Source organism: Halichoerus grypus, chromosome 2 (genome assembly GCF_964656455.1).
Source record: "Halichoerus grypus chromosome 2, mHalGry1.hap1.1, whole genome shotgun sequence".
NCBI classification, from domain to species: Eukaryota; Metazoa; Chordata; class Mammalia; order Carnivora; family Phocidae; genus Halichoerus; species Halichoerus grypus.
The window spans coordinates 205,256,680-205,276,159 of NC_135713.1; the positions used below are offsets into that span (position 1 = coordinate 205,256,680).

At 47.3% G+C, this 19,480-nt stretch overlaps 1 long non-coding RNA gene across 2 annotated transcripts in view; it reads left to right on the forward strand.

The window, feature by feature from the left end:
- Positions 1-10,348: 10,348 nt before the first annotated feature.
- LOC118547160 (uncharacterized) overlaps positions 10,349-19,480 on the forward strand; it is a 62,273-nt gene continuing 53,141 nt past the window's right edge. For both annotated transcript variants that reach the window (XR_004922963.2, XR_013445242.1), the window contains exon 1: positions 10,349-10,757. This is a non-coding gene — a long non-coding RNA (uncharacterized LOC118547160). The remainder of the gene's footprint in view (positions 10,758-19,480) is intronic.

Below are 19,480 nucleotides of genomic sequence, written 5' to 3' on the forward strand. Positions count from 1 at the left end.
GAATGAAAACCAGCCAGAAGGTGGAGGGCAGAGCTGAGAGCAGAGGAGAAGGTGAGCTGTTTGCAGCTCCTTCTGGTGCCCTTTCTGCTGTTCATACATGCTGCCCACCTTCCCCACTAGATCTTTTAACATCTTTATCATAAAATCCTTGTCTGGTAATTCTAACATCTCAGCCATCTCTGGGTCTACTTCTACTGACGATTTTTCTCCTGATTATGGGTCACAATTTCCTCCTTCTTTGCATGTAATTTTTTATTTACTCCAAATGTTATGTGTAAAAAACCCAGGAGTGTGGAAAATAAATATATTTCTCCTGGAAAAAGAACATGACCCTTCTTCTTTCAGGCCGTGAGTGTAAGGGGCTGAGCCCATCTAGTATGCATCTGAGCCGGGCCTGGGCTTGGATGCTGCATTCATTAGATTCATTTTGCCACTTGCTTCCAGTGTTTTGAAGGTAAGATGGGGTCTTTCCCTTTAGTGTTTGGAGAGAAGACAACAGCATGATAAAGTTAATGTGTGTCTCTACGCAAAAGGTAGGTGGAGCGTGCTCATATGTGGCTGGCGTGGCAGGAGGCAGGTGTATGGAGGGGGAATGCTGTTGAATAGGAGGCCATTGGTGTGCGGAGATGGGTGGTAATTCTCAAAGATGGCAGAACTTACCTTTGAAGCTTAGGTGTTATGGCTGTGAATGGAGAAAATGATACATATTAGCCTGATGAAGGGCCTTCTCTGCTGAATCCAGTCCCTTCACAGACCCTGGGAGACATCTCAGGACTTCCAAATCAACTGGCCACAGGCCACCACTGCTTCCACATAGTAGGAAAATGTGAACACCCCAGTTCTACCTCCAAACCCCAGTGCATGGTGCATCATCCCCCCACAGAGGAATTCACCACTAGAAAACAGAAACTGCCCTGGTCCTGGACCAGATCTCTGAGTCCCAGCCTCGCCCACGAGAGGGGCTCCCATTAGCACCACTCAGCTCCCTGCCAGATTTCCCACAGAGCTTTTTGGCTTTTGTCAGCTCAAGACAGCCCTAGAAATCTTTGGAAGCCGAGGGGGTGTGTGTCTAATAAAGCTGGAGCTCTGTAATTTAGCAATTACTGTAACCCACACTTGTAATTTCGGGGGCTTCTCGTAATTCTTCTTTGTACTCTCTCTCTCTTTTAAAAAATACGCAGCTTTAATAGCTTTCTCTTTAATGCTCCAAAGGCTGGCGTTTCCCCCCACCCCCACCCCAGGCAGCTGCAAAGCACACAAAGTGAGCAGACTGCGTTTGTGCTGCTTTTCAAGGATTAAAAAGGTTAATTTAATGTTCGGCAGCTCCCAAAGGAAACTGAACTTGCTCTCTGCAATTGTACATGCCTTCAAAGCCCAGAATCCATCTAGTTTGATCATCGGTGTGGACTGAAACCCGCCGCAAGTTCTAATCGGCCCACCTCCCAGGCTCTGTTATTAACCAGTCCCTTTACTGCTCCCTGATCGCACGAGCACACTCGTGCTCCTTGGCCTCCATTCATGTGATTACCTGTTTGTTCATTTAAGGAAGGTTTGTTTTGAGAACCTCCGAGTGCCAGTATCCACATGCCAGTAATCTGCTTCCTATGGGGAATCTTAGTCATCAAAGGCAGGACCTCTTCTCAGGAGTTTGTAGCATGGTGGGGAAGACAGATGACCTCTCAGAACTCGAGTTCGGAGCGGAGTTGGCACAGTGGCTGTGGGAGCCGGGGTGGGAAGGACGGAAGGACGCCGGAGAGACAAAGCCCGGGAAGGGGCAGCACTGGGTTGAGCGGGTGGTGAGCGTCAGGGCATGAAAGAGAAGCAGCGCACGGTGGTCAAAGACAAGTAAATAATTCTGTGGAGCTGGAGAGGAAATCTGGAAATGGGCAGGAGAGGGGTCGGACTACAGGCAGGGGCCATGTTGCGAAGAGCCCTGAGGGCTACAGCCTTGAGGAATTTGAGCTGTGTTTTGCAAAAGACTTTCCCGAAGGGAAATGACATGGTTAGATCTGCATCCACAACAGTGCTATGCAAAGAACTTTCCGCAGCCGTGTCCGTGTTCTGTGGTGGAGCTGTCCAGGGCGGCAGCCACGAGACCCACGTGGCTCTTAAAAATCTGAAATGTGGCTGGAGCATCTGAGGAATTGAATTGTTTTTAATTTTATGTAAAGTAAACTTGCCTACCGTATCGGACGGTGCAGCTTTAGACAGTGTCCTCTATCAGCTTATCAGCTGCACAAAGACCGTGTCGATGCGGGATGAGGGCAGGTGAGGAGCCGGTTAGGATGATGTGTGATGATCCAGGTGAGAAGCATTAAGAATCTGGCACAAGGCGGGGCCTGGGATCGAGCCTGGCGTCGGGCTCCTGGCTCGGCGGGGAGCCTGCTTCTCTCTCTCCCGCTGCCACTCCCCCTGCTTGTGCTCTCTCACTCACTCTGTCAAATAAATAAATAAAATCTTAAAAAAAATTAAAAAGAATCTGGCATAAGGCAGAGACGGAAGAGGAGATGACAGATTTGAGAGATACGTCGAAGAGCTGGGTATTGGCAATTGCATGGATGGAGGGGGGAGCTTAAATGACTCATGAATTTGTTACTGTGTGCCTGGGTGGATGGTGGTACTTATATCACAGAGAAAACCAGACACATACCATATATATATATATACACACATATATATTTATACAAATATATTTTATATGTTATAATACTATTATGATTTATTATATATTAAAATATATTTTGTGTATATATAAAATATGCATAGGTATATTTTATATGTACATAAAGTATATACTTACTATATAAATATATGATATATATGCACACACACAATAACAGACCTAGAGTAAGAGAGAGAAAACAAAAAAAAAAACATTGAAAATGGTAGACTAATGATATTTAATAATATAGTTAGGACTTCCTATTTCATTTATATCAAGTAATGTAAACGGCATAAATCACCTGTTAAAAGGAAATGACTCTAAAATCGGGTCAGAAAACAAACTCAGTTATATAGTATTTATAAGGAACATAGATCAAATAAAGCAGTTCAGTCAAGTTAAACACAGAAAAAGGAAAAAACGTACTAGATCAACCAAACAGAACCAGAAGCATCAGGGTCATTATATTTATACCGGCAAGCATTCAGTTCAAGGGCAGAAGCACTAAGTGGAACAAAGGGTCCACCATAGTGGAACCCACCACCACCCAAACAACGTGGCATGAGATCTAGAGGGCCAGGTGGCGGATCCAGGAGAGCAAGCAGGTCGGCATACTGTGGCTTGCCTATCTCCGCACATAACAGGAAAAGCAGACTAGAAATAAGGCTTCAGAGAAGCTAAATATCAGCTCTAGATGGAGCTGACAGGTGTATGTTTTTGTTTGTTTTTTAAGATTTTTATTTATTGATTATTCATTTGAGAGCGAGAAAGCACAAGCAGGGGGAGAAGCAGGCAGAGGGAGAAGCAGGCTTCCCACTCAGCAGGGAGCCCGATGCGGGGCTCAATCCCAGGACCCCGGGATCATGACCTGAGCTGACGGCAGAAGCTTGATGGACTGAGCCACCCAGGCACCCGGTGTATGTTAACAATATCCTGGAGGTGGTGTATTTTCTCTTCGAGTGGCCATGGACATTTACAAAAGCTGATTCTAGGCATGCCACAAAGAAAAGCTCAATAAAATCCCCAAAGAAGAAACATTACTAACTACATCTGACTTCAGTGTAGTAAGACAGAGAATTAATAACAAAAATGAACATTAAAAAATTAACCATTAAAATGGTTGCATTAACTAATTAACCAATAAAATTGTAAACCTTTTATTCTTATTATGGAGGCCAGCAACGTAATGGTTCAAAATTCATATAGACAGTAATTCCGGGATTTTACTATAAGCTTGGCTATGTGCTGTATTCCTGGATTTAGCTTTATCTATCCCACATGAACAGAGCAGAACTTCCTGTTTGTTGGGAAATAGTTTGGTGTCTAGATCACAGGCACCCTTAAAAATATATTGCTCGCTTCAGCTAGCAAATGCATCTCTTAGCACATTGATACTGCGAGAGCAGGGTAAAAATAACCATCTCTCGATTGTGTCCTTGGGCACAAAACCTGAATGTAGCAAGAATGGAAAGAGTTAAAGAATTTTATGCATTCAAAATATTTAAGCTACATCAGCAGTAGTGTGAAGTCAAGCAACGTATCTTTCTAAAAAATAACTATCTTCAATGAGAGGATAAATCCATACAACCGCTACCAGATATTAGAGCCAGATGTTATCGTCTTGACCTGTAGGCGACCATAATGCCTCATCACATGGTCTGGCAACAGTTTTCCTTTTTTTTTTTTTAATCCGGGTAGAGAGGTTCCTTATCCGATGTGACCTGCATGTGGGTAGAAAAGAAAGCAGTTGGAAAAGACCCACTTTGTGATCCAAGGTAGAATCAATTTTTTAAAAAAATGTTATTTTTTTATTTGACAGAGAGAGAGAGATAACGAGAGCAGGAACACAAGCAGGGGGAGTGGGAGAGGGAGAAGCAGGCTTCCTGTTGAGCAGGGAGCCCGATGTGGGACTTGATCCCAGGACCCTGGGATCATGACCTGAGCCGAAGGCAGACGCTTAACGACTGAGCCACCCAGGCGCCCCAAGGTATAATCAATTTTGTAACCTCTCCTTTGATGTTTGACAAGAGGGAATATTATGAAAAATCTATTTTCCTACCCATCTATTAGTCATCTATTGCTGCATAACAAATGACTCCCAAACAATAGCTTCAAGCAACAGGCAGTTATTCTCTCCCCATCTCTGTGGCTCAGGCACTGAGGACCAGCGAAGGGGGAAGGTCCAGCCCAGGGATGGCTCCATTCCTGTAGCTGTTGGCAGAAGCCACATGGGTTCCTTGCCATGTGGACCTCTGTTCATATTACAACTGGCTTCCCTGGAATGAGTGACCCAAGGGAAAAAGAAAGAACACGACGTGAACAGACGCTGTGATGTGTTTAATACCCCCGTCTTGGAAGTGATGCACCAACATTCCTGTGTCCTCCACTGGATACACAGAGCATCCTCAGCGCCAAGCGGGAAGGGAGGACACAGGGGTCATTGTGGGGACTGGCTATCCCAATCTACCTCTTGATCCATTTATAGACATGGGTAGAAATTTCTTTAACCTTACGAATTGTATTATTAAAGTACTTTGTCTATTTTTTTTCATCCATTTGACTATCAGTCAAGAGAGATGGTTATTGTCAACCACTGCAATTCTGATTCTTTTCGTATTTGGCCACTTTTTGTTGATTTGTTTTGATTCCGTATTAATCTTCCATATGACGAATTACATTGTGTTTTCATTGTGGATCCTGCCTTTGATCATCATAAAATAACTGTGCATTTTGGTATCTTTTGCTCTTGGTGCCGTGCTGACTAATAAGAACGTTCCCGCCTCCGTTTTCTCTTTGTTTGCCTTTCCCTGATCGTGTTTGCCTGCTGTTTTAAATTTAATCTCTCCTTAATATTTAATTTCTCTTTTGTTTTGGAAGTGCCTCTGGTAAACAGCATATACTTGTAAGTTTTTTTTTTTAATAAAAGAACACTCTCATTTACTTTTATTGTTATAACAAACACATTTAGTTTTAATGCTTTTATCTCCTTTGCTTCTCTGATTTTGTGTGTGTGTGAGTGTTCTAAGTCTTCTGGATTTTTCTCTACAGATTGTATTTTTACCTTCTTGGCATATTCTCTGGGTATTTGTAAGGTATGTACCTCTTATTAATTCTGTATTTAATTGTTTTTTTAAAAGATTTTATTTATTTTTATTTGAGAGAGAGAGAGAGAACATGAATGGAGGGGAGGGGCAGAGGGAGAGGGAGAAGCAGAAGAGCCCGATGTCAGACTCCATCCCAGGACCTTGAGATCATGACCTGAGCCAAAGGCAGACCCTTAACCAACTGAGCCACCCAGGTGCCCCAACTGTAAATTTAAGAACATTAAAATCTATTTGTTCTGGTTTTTTTTTAAGATTTTATTTATTTAGGGGCGCCTGGGTGGCTCAGTCGTTAAGCGTCTGCCTTCGGCTCAGGTCATGATCCCAGGGTCCTGGGATCGAGCCCCGCATCGGGCTCCCTGCTTGGTGGGAAGCCTCCTTCTCCCTCTCCCACTCCCCCTGCTTGTGTTCCCTCTCTCGCTGTGTCTCTCTCTGTCAAATAAATAAATAAAATCTTTTTTTTTTTTTTTAAGATTTTATTTATTTATTTGACAGAGAGAGAGATAGTGAGAGCAAGAACACAAGCAGGGGGAGTGAGAGAGGGAGAAGCAGGCTTCCCGATGAGCCGGGAGCCTGATATGGGGCTCGATCCCAGGGCCCCGGGATCGTGACCTGAGCCGAAGCAGACGCTTAACGACTGAGCCACCCAGGCGCCCCAAAAAATCTATTAGTTTTCAAAATTATTTTTTAATTACACTAAAGCATGTGCATTGCTTTAAATGTTAAATAATCTTAAAAGGAAAGTAGCAAAAAGTCACCAGTTTTATACCTTTCTCTGCACTGAACTACATGTGTGTGTCCCTCCCCCAAAATTCATAGGTGGGAATGCTAAGACCCAAGGTGATGGTGCCTTTGGGAGGTGACTAGGTCATGAGGGCAAAGCCACAGGAATGGTATTAGTGGCTTTCATCAGAGACCCTTCTTGCTGCTGGAGGATACAGTAAGATCTTGGATGGTCTGTGAACCAGGCAGCAAACCGTCACCAGAAGCCGAATCTGCTGCAGCTTGATCTTGGACTTCAGCCTCTAGAACTACGAGACTTTCGTTTCTGTTGCTTATAAGCTAGTCTTCTTTGGTATTTTGTTATAGCAGCCTGAATGGACTAAGACATCTGCCCACCTCATCTCTGAGATCCCTTTTCCAAGCATATTTTATCTGGTTTTGATTTTGGTTTTGGTTCACACCTCCATAATGTACTTCTGTGACGTGTCTTGACATGACCCTCAATGTCCCGTGGCGGAGAATGAAGATTTATCACCACACTCTTTCCCACCCCACAACCCCTTCCCTGCTCTCTGTCCATCTAATATGGCACACGTTGGGTTGTTGGGATCGTGCAATAAGGACCTAGAAAAAAATCACCTGATTTTCACCACCAAGATAAATACTGTTATTATGGTTACATTTCCTTTTTTGTGTCCTTGTTCTTCTTAGAGTTAATATTTGTTAATAATATCTAATTAGATATTACTATTTGGTTACACGGTTGACTAGGTCACGGTCACAATTTCTCCCTAAATTCTCTAACACCACACTCAGTTCTATGTTCCCCACGATTATTATATCAGATGCTCCATGAGCTCTCCCCCTGCACCGGATGGACCTCCCACGTCCGCCCTGAGCTCTTCTGTTCTCTGCAGTTGCCACCCCCCCTTCCCATCCATCAATATGCAACTTCTCTTTCCTTCCCACTGGGTTGTGGCGCCTGTTTCCCAGATCAGGTGTGTCCCAGGAGCTTCCTGAAAACGCCCGAGAGGTACATTTCCTGAGACTTCACCTGACAATGTCTTTGTTCTGCCTTCACTCTTTGGGTGTGAAGTGCTTGCTGAAAATCACTGCTTTGGAAACACTGCGTACATTGCACTTCTGTCTTCCAGTCCCCTACTGCGGTGGCAAACTTGGGGCCATCTCCGTCCTTTGCGCATGGTCTCTTTTACCCTCCGAAGCTGTTCAGATCATTTCTCTAGTGCTGCCATTCAAGTATCCTTGTGATGTACCTTGACATGCTCATTTAAAATTCACTGCACTGGGTCCTTGGTAGGTGCTTTCCTTGTGAGTTGAGCTCAGGTACTTTGGTCACCACAACCTTGGGCTCTTTTGATGGACACTGGTGGCCACGGAAGAAGTCTGAGGTGGGGAGGGCCAGTGAGTCCCCCACAGTGATGCTGCCCGATGCTGACGCATCCGGACTCAGAACAAGGTCTTCGACATATGCAAATTCTTATTAAACAAATGTGCCTTTAATAACAGGCACCGAACAGCTCAGGCAAGGTGGCCTGGAAGCACTCTCAGCTCCCAGCGTTGGTCTCTCCCTCGCTCCCCCTACACCCTGTATGGATGGCTCGCCCCCTGCTTGCCCCAGCTCACAGTGCTGCCTTGAGCTTACAAAACTGTGGGGTTTTCCCCTTATCCCTGATCAGGTCGCCCTACCACTGTCCTTGCTGACCTCGCTTCGGGAGGATGGGGGCCCCCAGGCGAGAAGACCACGGACCCTCCTAGTCTCCCCTGAACAAGAACTTCGCAGTTTCCTGTCTGTCTTTAGTCAATTCCCACTGCCCCCAAAAGGTGGATTTTTGACAACTGTGTCCAGTTTAATGCTTATTTTTTGTGGAGTGAATTCACTGACCACTTCATACCATCGCAGCCCAGAAGGACCTCCGACAGATTGAGGTTTAAAGACCATATGGCCAGACAATCTCAACAGATACAGAAAAGTAAAGGATAAGATGCCATGAGTAATAATTATAAACCTAATCTATAATAATGGTTGTTTACCAAAAACTGACAGCAAGCGTTGCCCTTCCTGGTGAAATGTTAGAAGCTGTCTCTTCAAAGTGAGAAGCCACTCCGGGTGCTCCAAACCCAAACGGATTTTTTTTTTAAGATTTTTATTTTTAAGTAATCCCTATACCCAACGTGGGGCTCAAACTTACAGCCCCGAGATCAAGACTCACATGCTGTACTGACTGAGCCAGGCAGCCACCCCCCAACGGATTTGACATAGGGAAGTAGATGTTGTAGGATTGGTGGAAGGCTGGGACAGTGGCATTGGAATGCACCCCAGCTTCGAGGTTGTGGTTCCACAGCTAGGATACAGAGGTCCTCACATGGAGTTAACCTCACACCCATGGGGCTGGAGACGGGGAGCTGGTGCATGCACACCCCCCACCAGCACTGCAGGAGAGAGCTAGGACCCCTGTGTCCCTGCACCTTCCACGTATTGCACAAGTGCCTCTGTTCCAGACCCTAAATCACTTTTGGTATTCTATAAAAAAGCAAGGCTGTTGGGGAAACATGGCTTTGAGCCTTCCAGCTTTCATGATACAAAGTGGTGGAAATGGGGGCACTGGGTGGCTCAGTTGGTTGAGTGTCCAACTCTTGGTTTCGGCTTAGGTCACGGTTTCAGGGTTGTATGATCGAGCCCCACGTAGGGCTCCACACTTAGTGTGAAGTCTGCTGGAGATTCTCTCCCTCTCTCTCCCTCCCCCTTTGTCCTTCCACCTGCTTGAGCTCTCTCTTTCAAGTAAATAAATAAATAAAAATTTTAAAACAAACAAACAAATCACTGAAAAACCGAAGTGGTGGAAATGGACTGTGGGTGCGACAGAAATTGTGTCATGCAAGCACGTAGAAAAATTCTCCCCTGGTCTTTGGACAGAATAACAAGATATACTTTAGCTCCAAAACTGTTCTGAATTTCTCTGGGTACACAGCCCAGGTGAAGCGAGGGGAACGGCTTGTGAACATTCATGAGATGTCTGGCATTTTATGGATGGGGCTTCAAAACTTGGAAACCTTGGCTAGATGTGGCAGAAAGAGTCTGTCTTAGTCTGTTCAGGATGCTTTAACAAAATGACCATAGACTGCGTGGCTTATAAACAACAGACATTTATTCCTCACAGTTCTGGAGGCTGGAAGTCCAAGATTAAGACGTGAGCAGCCCCGGTGCGTGGTGGGAGCTTGTTCCAGGTCGGCGACAGGCTGCCTCCGTGGGAGGGGTGAGCGAGCTCTCTGGGACCTCCTTTACTCAGGTGCGAATCCCATTCATGAGGGACCTTCCAGGGTCCTTACATCCAATACACTGGGTGCTAGGATTTAACAAATGAATTTTAGGGGGACACAAACATGCAGTCTAATAAATGGAAGACCTTGTAGCTAACCATCATGTTAGGCTCCAGAATTCTGACAACATTCCTGTTAAGGAGAAAAAGGACGTGATGCTTCCTACAGAGGAGAGAGTATCATGCTGGGGACCAGTATGCCCTGTTTCTCTCTCTTACTTCGCCCAGCCTGGCGACCCAGATCCCGCCCGATAGGACACCTCAGGTCAGCTCCTGAAGGTGGAGGTGCTTGTCCCATGTCAAGCTGGAAGCACCAGGGAGGCCCTGACCATATCCCAAGAGCCATCTGGGAAGTGGCTGCTGACATCTGGGCAGCTGAAAGCCCCGGCTATGCGTCTCCTGTGGTGATTTTCAAGTTCAGTCTTACTTTTGTCCTTGGAAGGGTCATTTCGTCTTGCCAGGGTTCTGTGGCAGTGACCCCTACCCATGGGACTCAGAGCTGGAGGCGGGGGGGTTATGGGCCTCCTGCAATATATTTTGGAGGACAATCTGCCTCTAGCCGATGGGGACTCTTCTGGTGGTGCTCACGCTCCGTGTTATGGACAGAAGAAACCCAAGAGGTTCATAGGCCCCATCAGGCCCTCGGCACTTGGCAGGGCTCAGAGCTGAGAGCAGCTGTTTTGGAATGTGCAAAATGGATTTCCAAGGTTTCAAATCCGTACCTGCGGAGAGAGAAGGCCTGAGCCAGGGCCCTCCTCCCCCTCCCCCCTGCGTGGGGGTGGGTAACACCGCGTCCCCAGCTTCCTGCACCTGTCATGCGGCCACCGCGTCCCCAGCTTCCTGCGCCTGTCATGGGGCCACCGCGTCCCCAGCTTCCTGCGCCTGTCATGGGGCCAGAGGCCTGAATCTTGCAGAGCCACATCTCTGCTGCAGGTAAGCCTCCCTGGGTGAGCCAGGGCGGGGAGAAATGCAGGGAGATGTGTTTATACGGCAGCCCCTCCTCCCTGCCATCTGCTTGCACCATCCTTCCCTCCGCACCCCCTCTCCAGTCTCCCACGTGGATCTTTGTGTAATTAATTAATATTGCATTCATCAGAGCTTAATTCATGTTCTTGTAATATACAGGATTAAAAAAAATCCTACGAAGAGAGCAGTGATAGGCTCTGGCTTTCCGGGCTGGGAGAGAGGATAGGAGCCCCCGTGATAGGATTGTCTTGCTCCCCGCCCCACGGCAGTGAGCCCCCCGCTCCCCACCCCTGCCCAGGAACTCCGCAGCCTCCCTGGGTGAGCCAGGGGCGGGGGCCAGGCTGGGAATGCATTCGGTGGGCAGAGCAAGCCAGGATGCGGGGACAGGACGCCGGGGTGCTGGGGCTCCAGGGCAGGTCTGATCTGAGGGCCCGGCTTCCCTGCAGAGATACCTGGAGCGCGAGCGCGCTGTGTGAGGCCCCTCTACCACCGTCTGCGCCCCGAGGCAGCGTGGGGGCTCCGGGCCAACCACCTGCCGAAGAGCGGGCAAGGGAGGCGGGGCGCCTTCAGGGTGTGGATTTTGCTCTGCGACCGACCCGAGGGAGAGGAACTCGGAGGACCAGCGTGGTGGGGGCTGGGCTGTCGAGGGCGAAGCCCATCGGGGTGCCCCGGGGGCAGCATCTGGCTCCAGGCTTTGCTCAGAGGCTGCACAGCGCACGTAGGGGGTGTGTGCATGGGCTTGGGGGGGGGATCCCAAGGGGCCAGTCGAGGGCTCTGTTTCAACCAAGCCTCTCCTTTCATGTCCTCCAAGCAGAGGCCCCTCTTGCGCTGGCCGTGGTCCCCGGGGACCTTGCCTCCACTTTAGAGCACAGCGCAGATATTTGGGGAAAGGAAGAACAAAACCTGGGGGGAGGGGGCACCCGGAGTGGGGCAGCCAGGCAGCGTGCCCCATGGTCACCAGGGACCGGGTGGGTCACAGACCCCGCCTTTGTTTACCCCTCTGCTCTGCCCTGGGGCCCTGTATGGCCGAGAGGACCCCTTCCTTCTCTCTCCTCCCCTAGCACAGCCCCTCCTCCTCCCCTGCTTTTTAATGCCTTCCTTTCTGCAAGGCTCTTGGTACCAGCTCCCCGAGCCACGAGCCACGGCGCTGTCCCGCGGTGCTGCCTGCCTTGGAAGGTGCTCAGGGCCGCCACCTCTCCGCGAGCTTCCAGGAGGTCCACGGGGTGGGAAGAATCTGAAAGCATCTGGATGCTGGGGCGGGCACCCTTCCTTCCTCTGCCTGCGTGCGAGCTGTCACACCATGGGCAGCTATTCCTTCCCTTCCTCCGCCCCCTCGCCTCACGACCCCCTCCTTCCACAACTTCCCAGGTGGGGTTGGGATGTGGAGGGACAGAGGGGACAGGGGCAGAGTGACCACTGTTGAGAAGGACGGCTCACCTGTGCCCACCTGTGCAGGGGGCAGAGCAGGCAGGACCACCGGTGCCAGGGCCAGGGCCAGCTGTATGTGGCCAGCTGAGGAAGCTTCTGGAACACTAGCTCATATAATAGCAGAGAGCATTCCAGAATGGGTAGAGGAGCATACAGGAGGCTGGAATGTGCATTTCCGTTCTCTGTCTTGGTGCAGAGCTTGAAATGCCCAAGCGGCTGTGATGCTAAACCACGCACAGAGTAAACGTGATGATCGTAGTACAGGAAACGGGCACGGGCTGCGCGCGCGGACGGGGGCCACTGCACACCACGGCTGTGGAGACGCTGCGGACGCCCAGTCTCCCGGGAAATGGGTTCTTCCTTTTCTCTCTGCTGCCTGGAAGGGACGCGCCAGTCGGGAGGATGAGGGTCCTTACCCCTCCCAGCGGTACCCGGCCACTGCCACTCGGGGGGAGCCCCCTGCTCTTAGCTGCACTCTGTTCTGAAGCGGGGGTGAGGGCCCCTGGGACCCTTGGAGAGCCGGGAGGGACGTGCTGTCGGGGGCTGCCTGCCTGGCATCATTAAGCAGCCGGCTGTCTCTCTGTCCACTGCTGGCACAACATGGCTAGAGGCGACAGTGCCCGAGAGGAAGATGTTCTCAGGACAGCTGGTGATTTGACCTGACACGTGTCAGATAAGCACTGGCCTCCTGCCCGCTTCCCCCCGGGGAAGAGCCACCGCCGCTGCTCCCAGAGCCGGGAGAACCGCCCCTAAAAGCTGAGGATGGCTGCTAATGAGCCCGCAGAGGGGGTGCCCACCGGGGCGGGCTGGGGGAGAGGGCAAGGGCAGTGGGTGCCGTCCCCCTGCTGGCCAGGCCCCTCCCCTCCCACGCTCCCGGCCACCTGGTGGGGTGCCTAAGGTTGACCCTGGAAACCACCTGCTCCCCTCTCTTATCAGGACAGTCCTTCAAGTGTGGAACTTTCTGGAATGTGTTCTCTGCCACTGAGGCATGTATTTATCACCCTCTGGTGTATTTATCCTTAAAGATAAATAAAGCCAGGGGCTGGAACCAAGCGTTTTTACAGGAGAGCCCTCAGAAAGATGCATGACACGGGTCCTCGGGAAGCCTCTCCTACCCGGGCAGCGCCAGCCATCGGACGGGGTCTGGTGTGGACTGGATACCCCACCCCCATTCAGACCCCAGCAGCTCAGGGTGCAGAGAGAGGGTGCGGAAATGAGGTCACTAGAGTCGCCCTAATCCAGTATGACTGGTGTCCTTATAAAAAGTGTAGATGAGCACACACACACAGAGGGAAGACTGTGCGAGAACACAGGGAGGAGGTGTCCGTCTGCAGGCCAAGGACAGAGGCCTCCGGAGGAACCAGCCCTGCCCACACCTGGATCTCAGATTCCAGCCTCCAGGACTGTGGGCAAGTAAATTTCTGTTGCTAAAGCCGCTCAGCCAGCCTGTGGCGCTTTGTTGCGGCAGCCTGAGCAGACGAGGATGGAATCTCTTAGAAAATGTGAATCCAGAAGGTATTTCCAGGGACACCTGGGCGGCTCAGTCGGTTGAGCGTCCGACTCTTGATTTTGGCTCAGGTCGTGATCTCAGGGTCCTGGAATTGAGCCCTGTGTTGGGCTCCGTGCTGGGCATGAAGCTTGGGATTCTCTCCCTCTGTGCCTCCCCTCCCCACTCTCTCCCTCTATTAATTAATTAATTAATTAATTAATTAATTAATTAAATAAAAACAAAATGTATTTCTAAAAGGTACATCCCAGGGCCTTAAAAACATCTGCTCTGATAGGAGAAGAAACTTCCGGAATGCATGTGCTGGAACACACCAAGATGTTTTCATGCTCCAAGCCCCCTGCCCAGCACATCCCCCCCAAAGATGTTTTCTCAAAACGTGTTCTTTTAAAAATGTATTTACACAACAGATCAACATTTAAATACATGTTTAAAGAGCAATTATGACTATGTTCACCTGTCAGAGTAAGATGGTGTCGCTCATGTGTTTCCAGTTGGTTGGATAAATAAATAATCAGCTTGCATGTTTTTTTTTAAACCTACCACCTACTGTAATTATGTATTTACCTTTATGATAATACCCCATCCTCTCAGTTTTAGCTACGAGTGGGGGTGAAGTATTCCAGTAAAAGAGGAATGACTCTGAAGGAGGAGGGACCCTGTTGCCCGCCCACCCCTCCCCCAGGGTACACCTGCTGTTTTCCAATCCCAGGGAGCAGTTGTCAGAAGCCCACGTGCTGAGAGGGCCTCCCTGTGTGGGGACCAGAGCATGTGGCCCTGCCATCCACGTCGTCACGGGAGAGGGTACGGGGTGTGACTGCTCCTGGGGACCTGGGTGGCGGTGGGCACTGAGTCTTGATGTCCTGCAGAATCACGCAGCCTCAGTTGGTCTTCACAAGCTCCCTCCTTTGCTCACAGAGCCTTTGGTGATGATGTCCACAATGAGGGGTGAACTTGCCTTCCTTTAAATTTCCAAAGCAGTTGGGATCTTATGCCCTGACTGCTAGTGACAGAGCCCTTATCTTATACCCTAGACTCCAGAGTAAATGAAAGAGGTCACATCTTGCCCATTTTACAGATGGGGAGAGAGAGAGAGAGAGGCAGAGAAGCTCAGTAACGTGGCCCAGTCCCGGCAGTTGCGATTTTTAGGCCTCATATATATATCTGGTGCTCTTCCAAAATATTCCACAGTGGAAATTTGGGGACGTGAAGCCATTTAACAATGGGGTTACTACTGCTAGGTGTCAAGGAATTCTGCTTTGAGAAGATGTTCAGTCCAAATCTACTTCCCGAGTAGGTCGGGGATGGCTGCTCCCACTGGGGAAGCTTATCTACAGGACACGTTGGAGCCACGAGTCCCTTAAGGTGCTTTGGGTGGCGGAGGTCATTTGGGTGGCTTGGGCCATTATGAGTAATTAGTGTCATCAAACTGCATCACGTAATATGTCCCCTCTCTGTCCAGCCCTCCACTGGCCTCACCCCGCGTCTCATCGCCAACTGGATCCCATTAAGTAATCAGTCTTGTAGATGGGCTACGCTGGGTCACAGCTACCTGCTGGCTTTGATGGTCAAGAAAGATGTTTTCTTTCTATTCCTGAATGGCCAATTCTGCTCCATGTTTTCTCCTTTCAAATACTGTGTGTTCTTGGGGAGATTATTTTCCTCCTGAGCAGATAAGGACTCTGACAGCTGTTCAGGAAGGAGGGCTCCTTAATCTGGGATCCAAGGGGGGCTTCCAAAGGTCTGAGAACCCCTTGCAATTATCTGGAAAATGTTGTATCCACATGCATGGATAGGCATTTAGTTTCCCTCTGAGGAAGTGAGTCGGGGGGTTTCTGCAGATGGACAAAGGGAATCCACGTCCCAGAGGATAGTGGTTAACATTTATTGAGAGCAATACAGACCAGACCACCCGAGGTCCTTAACCTGGCGTTTATGGATCTGTTGAGGTCCAGGAGCTTGGATGAGGCAAATTTACATTTTTAGTTTCGGCAAAGTTCTACTGCAATTTAGCATTTCTTTCCATTATAAATGGACTCAACACACCACTGTGGTTTTCACAACTGTTTCTTCACTACATTAAAGTTGTTGCAGATATCTCAAAATATTCTTTATGCTCATCATCACTTAGAAATCATGTTGGTTAGGGGTGCCTGGGTGGCTCAGTCGGTTAAGCGGCTGCCTTCGGCTCAGGTCATGATCCCAGGGTCCTGGGATCGAGCCCCACGTCGGGCTCCCTGCACAGTGGAGAGTCTGCTTCTCCCTCTCCCTCTGCCTGCCTCTCTGCCTACTTGTGCTCTCTATCTATCTGTCAAATAAATAAATAAAATCTTAAAAAAAAAAAGAAATCGTGTTGGTTATTAAATCAGCAACTATGCTTTATTTAATGCATTGATGAAGAAGCACCTATACAATGTCAATCTTTGCAACATATTTAAGAACGGGCATTCATTGTCATTGGTCACCATTGTAATTCTATGTATTTAATTTTGTGCATTTATAAATAGTATTCTGAGACAGGGTCCATGGTGGAGCCATGGTTAGGCACTGCTGGTGTGCCCTAGAGTACATGCATGCATCTGAGGTTATGCTGTGTCTGAGTGTGGACACCCTTTCCCTCTTCATGGCTGCCTGATCTGTGCTCTGTTGGTTCCCTTTGAAATGGGGACAACAGCCACCAAACAAGGGTGCTGAATGGTTAAAAGAGCTCGTATAGGTGAAGGCTTTAAGGCAGGTACTGTATCATACTCTCTACATCGGTTTTCTCATTTAATCCCCCTGCAACTCTATAAATTCAGTCCTAGAATTATTCCCATTTTATAGATGGAGACACTGAGGTTCATTATAAGGGAGTGCCCAAGGTCACATAGCTAGGAAGTGGTAGAACTAGATAGAAGCCCAGGCCATTGGACACCTGATCCCTCGTGCAACATGTGCTTTCATTTTTACCCGTAATATTTGCCATTGCTGGTGCTCTTTATTTTTTCTTGTAGATCTGAATTCTGTGTGGCATTATTTCCCTTCATCCTGAAGAACTGCCTTAGGCATTTCTTGTCATGCCAGGTTGCTGCAGAGGGATTCTCTGAGTTCATTATCTGCAAATGTGTTTGTCTCATTCTCATTTTTGAGAGCTATTTTCACTTGATGTAGACTCATGAGCCAACAACCCTCCCTCCACTTCACCCCCTGCCTCCAGTTATTTAAGATTTTTGCTCCCTTGTCTTCTGGCTGTGACTATTTCTGTTGCGAAAATGGCTATAATTTTTATCGTTGTTTCTCTCTATGTAATGCATCTTTTTTTTTTCTTCCCTTGCCCGCTTTCAGGATCCTCTTTTTTTTCTTTTTCTTTCTTTCTTTCTTTTTTTTTTTTTTGCAGTTTGACTCTAGTGTACCTTGGTATGGGTTGCTTTGAATTGACCCTGCTTGAGATTTTCTGAGATTCTTGGATCTGTAAATGAACGTTTTTCATCAAATTTGGAAATTTTTAACAATTATTTCTTCAAATATTTCTTCTGCCCCATTCTCTTTATCTTCTCTGTTAAAAACTCTACTTACATTAAAAAAACCCTCCTACTTACATATATGTATACCACATAATTTTGTCCAATAGACTGCCAAATCTCTGTTGGTTTTCATGAAATCTTTTTCTCTATATCCTTTAGATGGAATAATTTCTATTGACCTGTTTTCAAGCTTACTAATCCTTGCTTCCATAGTCTCCAATCTCCTAGTCAGGGAATTTTAAATAGTTTACTTTTAAGTTCTGGAATCAATCTGGTTATTTTTTAATAGTTTCTATTTCTTTCCTGAGATTCCCCCTATTTTGTTCATCACCAACGTTCATTTAAGTTTGTGAGCACATTCTTAATAGCTGCTTTAAAGGTCTTTTCTGCTAAGATAGGTTAGCTCAGATCTTTTTCTATTCATTTCTTTTTTTTTTTCTTGATTCGGGTCATATTTTTCTATTTCTTCACATGTCTAGTAATTTTCGATTGTATGCTGGACATTTCAGAAGATATGTTATATGGAGTCTGGATTGTCTTATCCTACTTTTAAAAAAATGTTGAATTTTGTTTGGCATACAGTAAATTCTGGTGAATGCTTTTCCTCCTGCAAGGTTTGATTGTATTCTTTGTCTGGGTGGACTGCTTTGGTTTTCAACTTGGATTTAGGGTGTGGCCCTTACTCTAAGACATGGTATTTCCTGCTAAGACCTGGGCTTTCTGGGGTCTCAATTTAATGGTGCTTTCAGTTAAAATATTCTATAGGTTGATGTAAACGTTTCTTAGGGCCTTTGAGGGTGCATCACAAGGAGAAAGAAATTACTCTAGCTAAGGGGGTGAAGATAAAAGTATGATAACAAGTAGGTTTGCCTGACTGTTGGTAGAGATTTGCTGAGTATATTAAGATGTTGAGGACAGAGAAAATGCACAGTCGTTACAGATATAAGTCTTAAATGGAAAGTCACAGGACAATACAGATGAATTGCAGGTATGGATTTGTGACAGAGCTGCTTCTCATCAGGGTAATTCTATATAGAAAGTTCAAGGATTTACTTATGATTTGGTTCAGAGTCCTTGGAGCAATGCTGGGGAAGCAAGCTGGTTATTGAATGTTTTTATTTTTTATTTTTATTTTATTTTTTTATTTTTTTTTAAAGATTTTATTTATTTATTTGAGAGAGAGAGAATGAGAGAGAGAGCATGAGATGGGGGAGGGTCAGAGAGAGAAGCAGACTCCCTGCTGAGCAGGGAGCCCGATGCGGGACTCGATCCCGGGACTCCAGGATCATGACCTGAGCCAAAGGCAGTCACTTAACCAACTGAGCCACCCAGGCGCCCTGGTTATTGAATGTTTTTAAAGAAACACTGATGGATTATGTTCAAGCACCTGTAGTGACTACTTAATGTACTCAAATGTCTCAAAGTTACTTGGTAAGGACCAGAACAAACAGATAAGTTTACTTTGTGACTGGAATATTACCTCTTTGTATGCAAATACATGTTATAATAGATGTACCTGAAGATAGTTTCTTTTTTTAAAAATATTTAATTTATTTATTTATTTGACAGAGAGAGCAAAAGCAGAGGGCACAGCAGAGGGAGAGGGAGAAGCAGGTTCCCTGATGAGCAAGGAGCCTGATGCAGGACTCGACCCCAGGACCCTGGGATCACGACCTGAGGCGAAGGCAGACGCTTAACCGACTGAGCCACCCAGGCATCCCCTGAAGATAGTTTCAATTGAAAGATTTTGCCCTATCATCTGGGTACATGATTAAGTTGCTTAGGTAACTCCTTAATTCAGGCAAAGAAAAGACCCACTTCATCTTAGCCCAGGTGGGAATTTGGAATGAGAAGTATCTGAATTAAGAAATTCAGATAAAAATTAATAAATTTTGAAGGTAAAAGTGGTAATATCTTTTGCCGTCAGAGGGACAAGGTTGAGACTGATCACAGGTATTGTTCTGGTTCTCTAGTATTATGTAATAAGCCCAAACTTGGGTGTTATTTAAACAATGATTGCATTAATTTTGCTCATGGGCTCAGTGGGGACAGCTTTTCTCTGCTCTTCTCAGCATCATATGGGATGGTTCAAAGGCTGGGGCTGGAATCATCCAAAGATATGTTCACTTACAAGTCTGGTGGCTGATGCTGGCTGTCATCCAGGCCCTTAACTGTTGCCTCTCTATGGGGCTTGACACCAAGGATGTGTGTCTTGAGAGAAGGAGTCAGGGAGAAGTTGTAAAACTGACTGA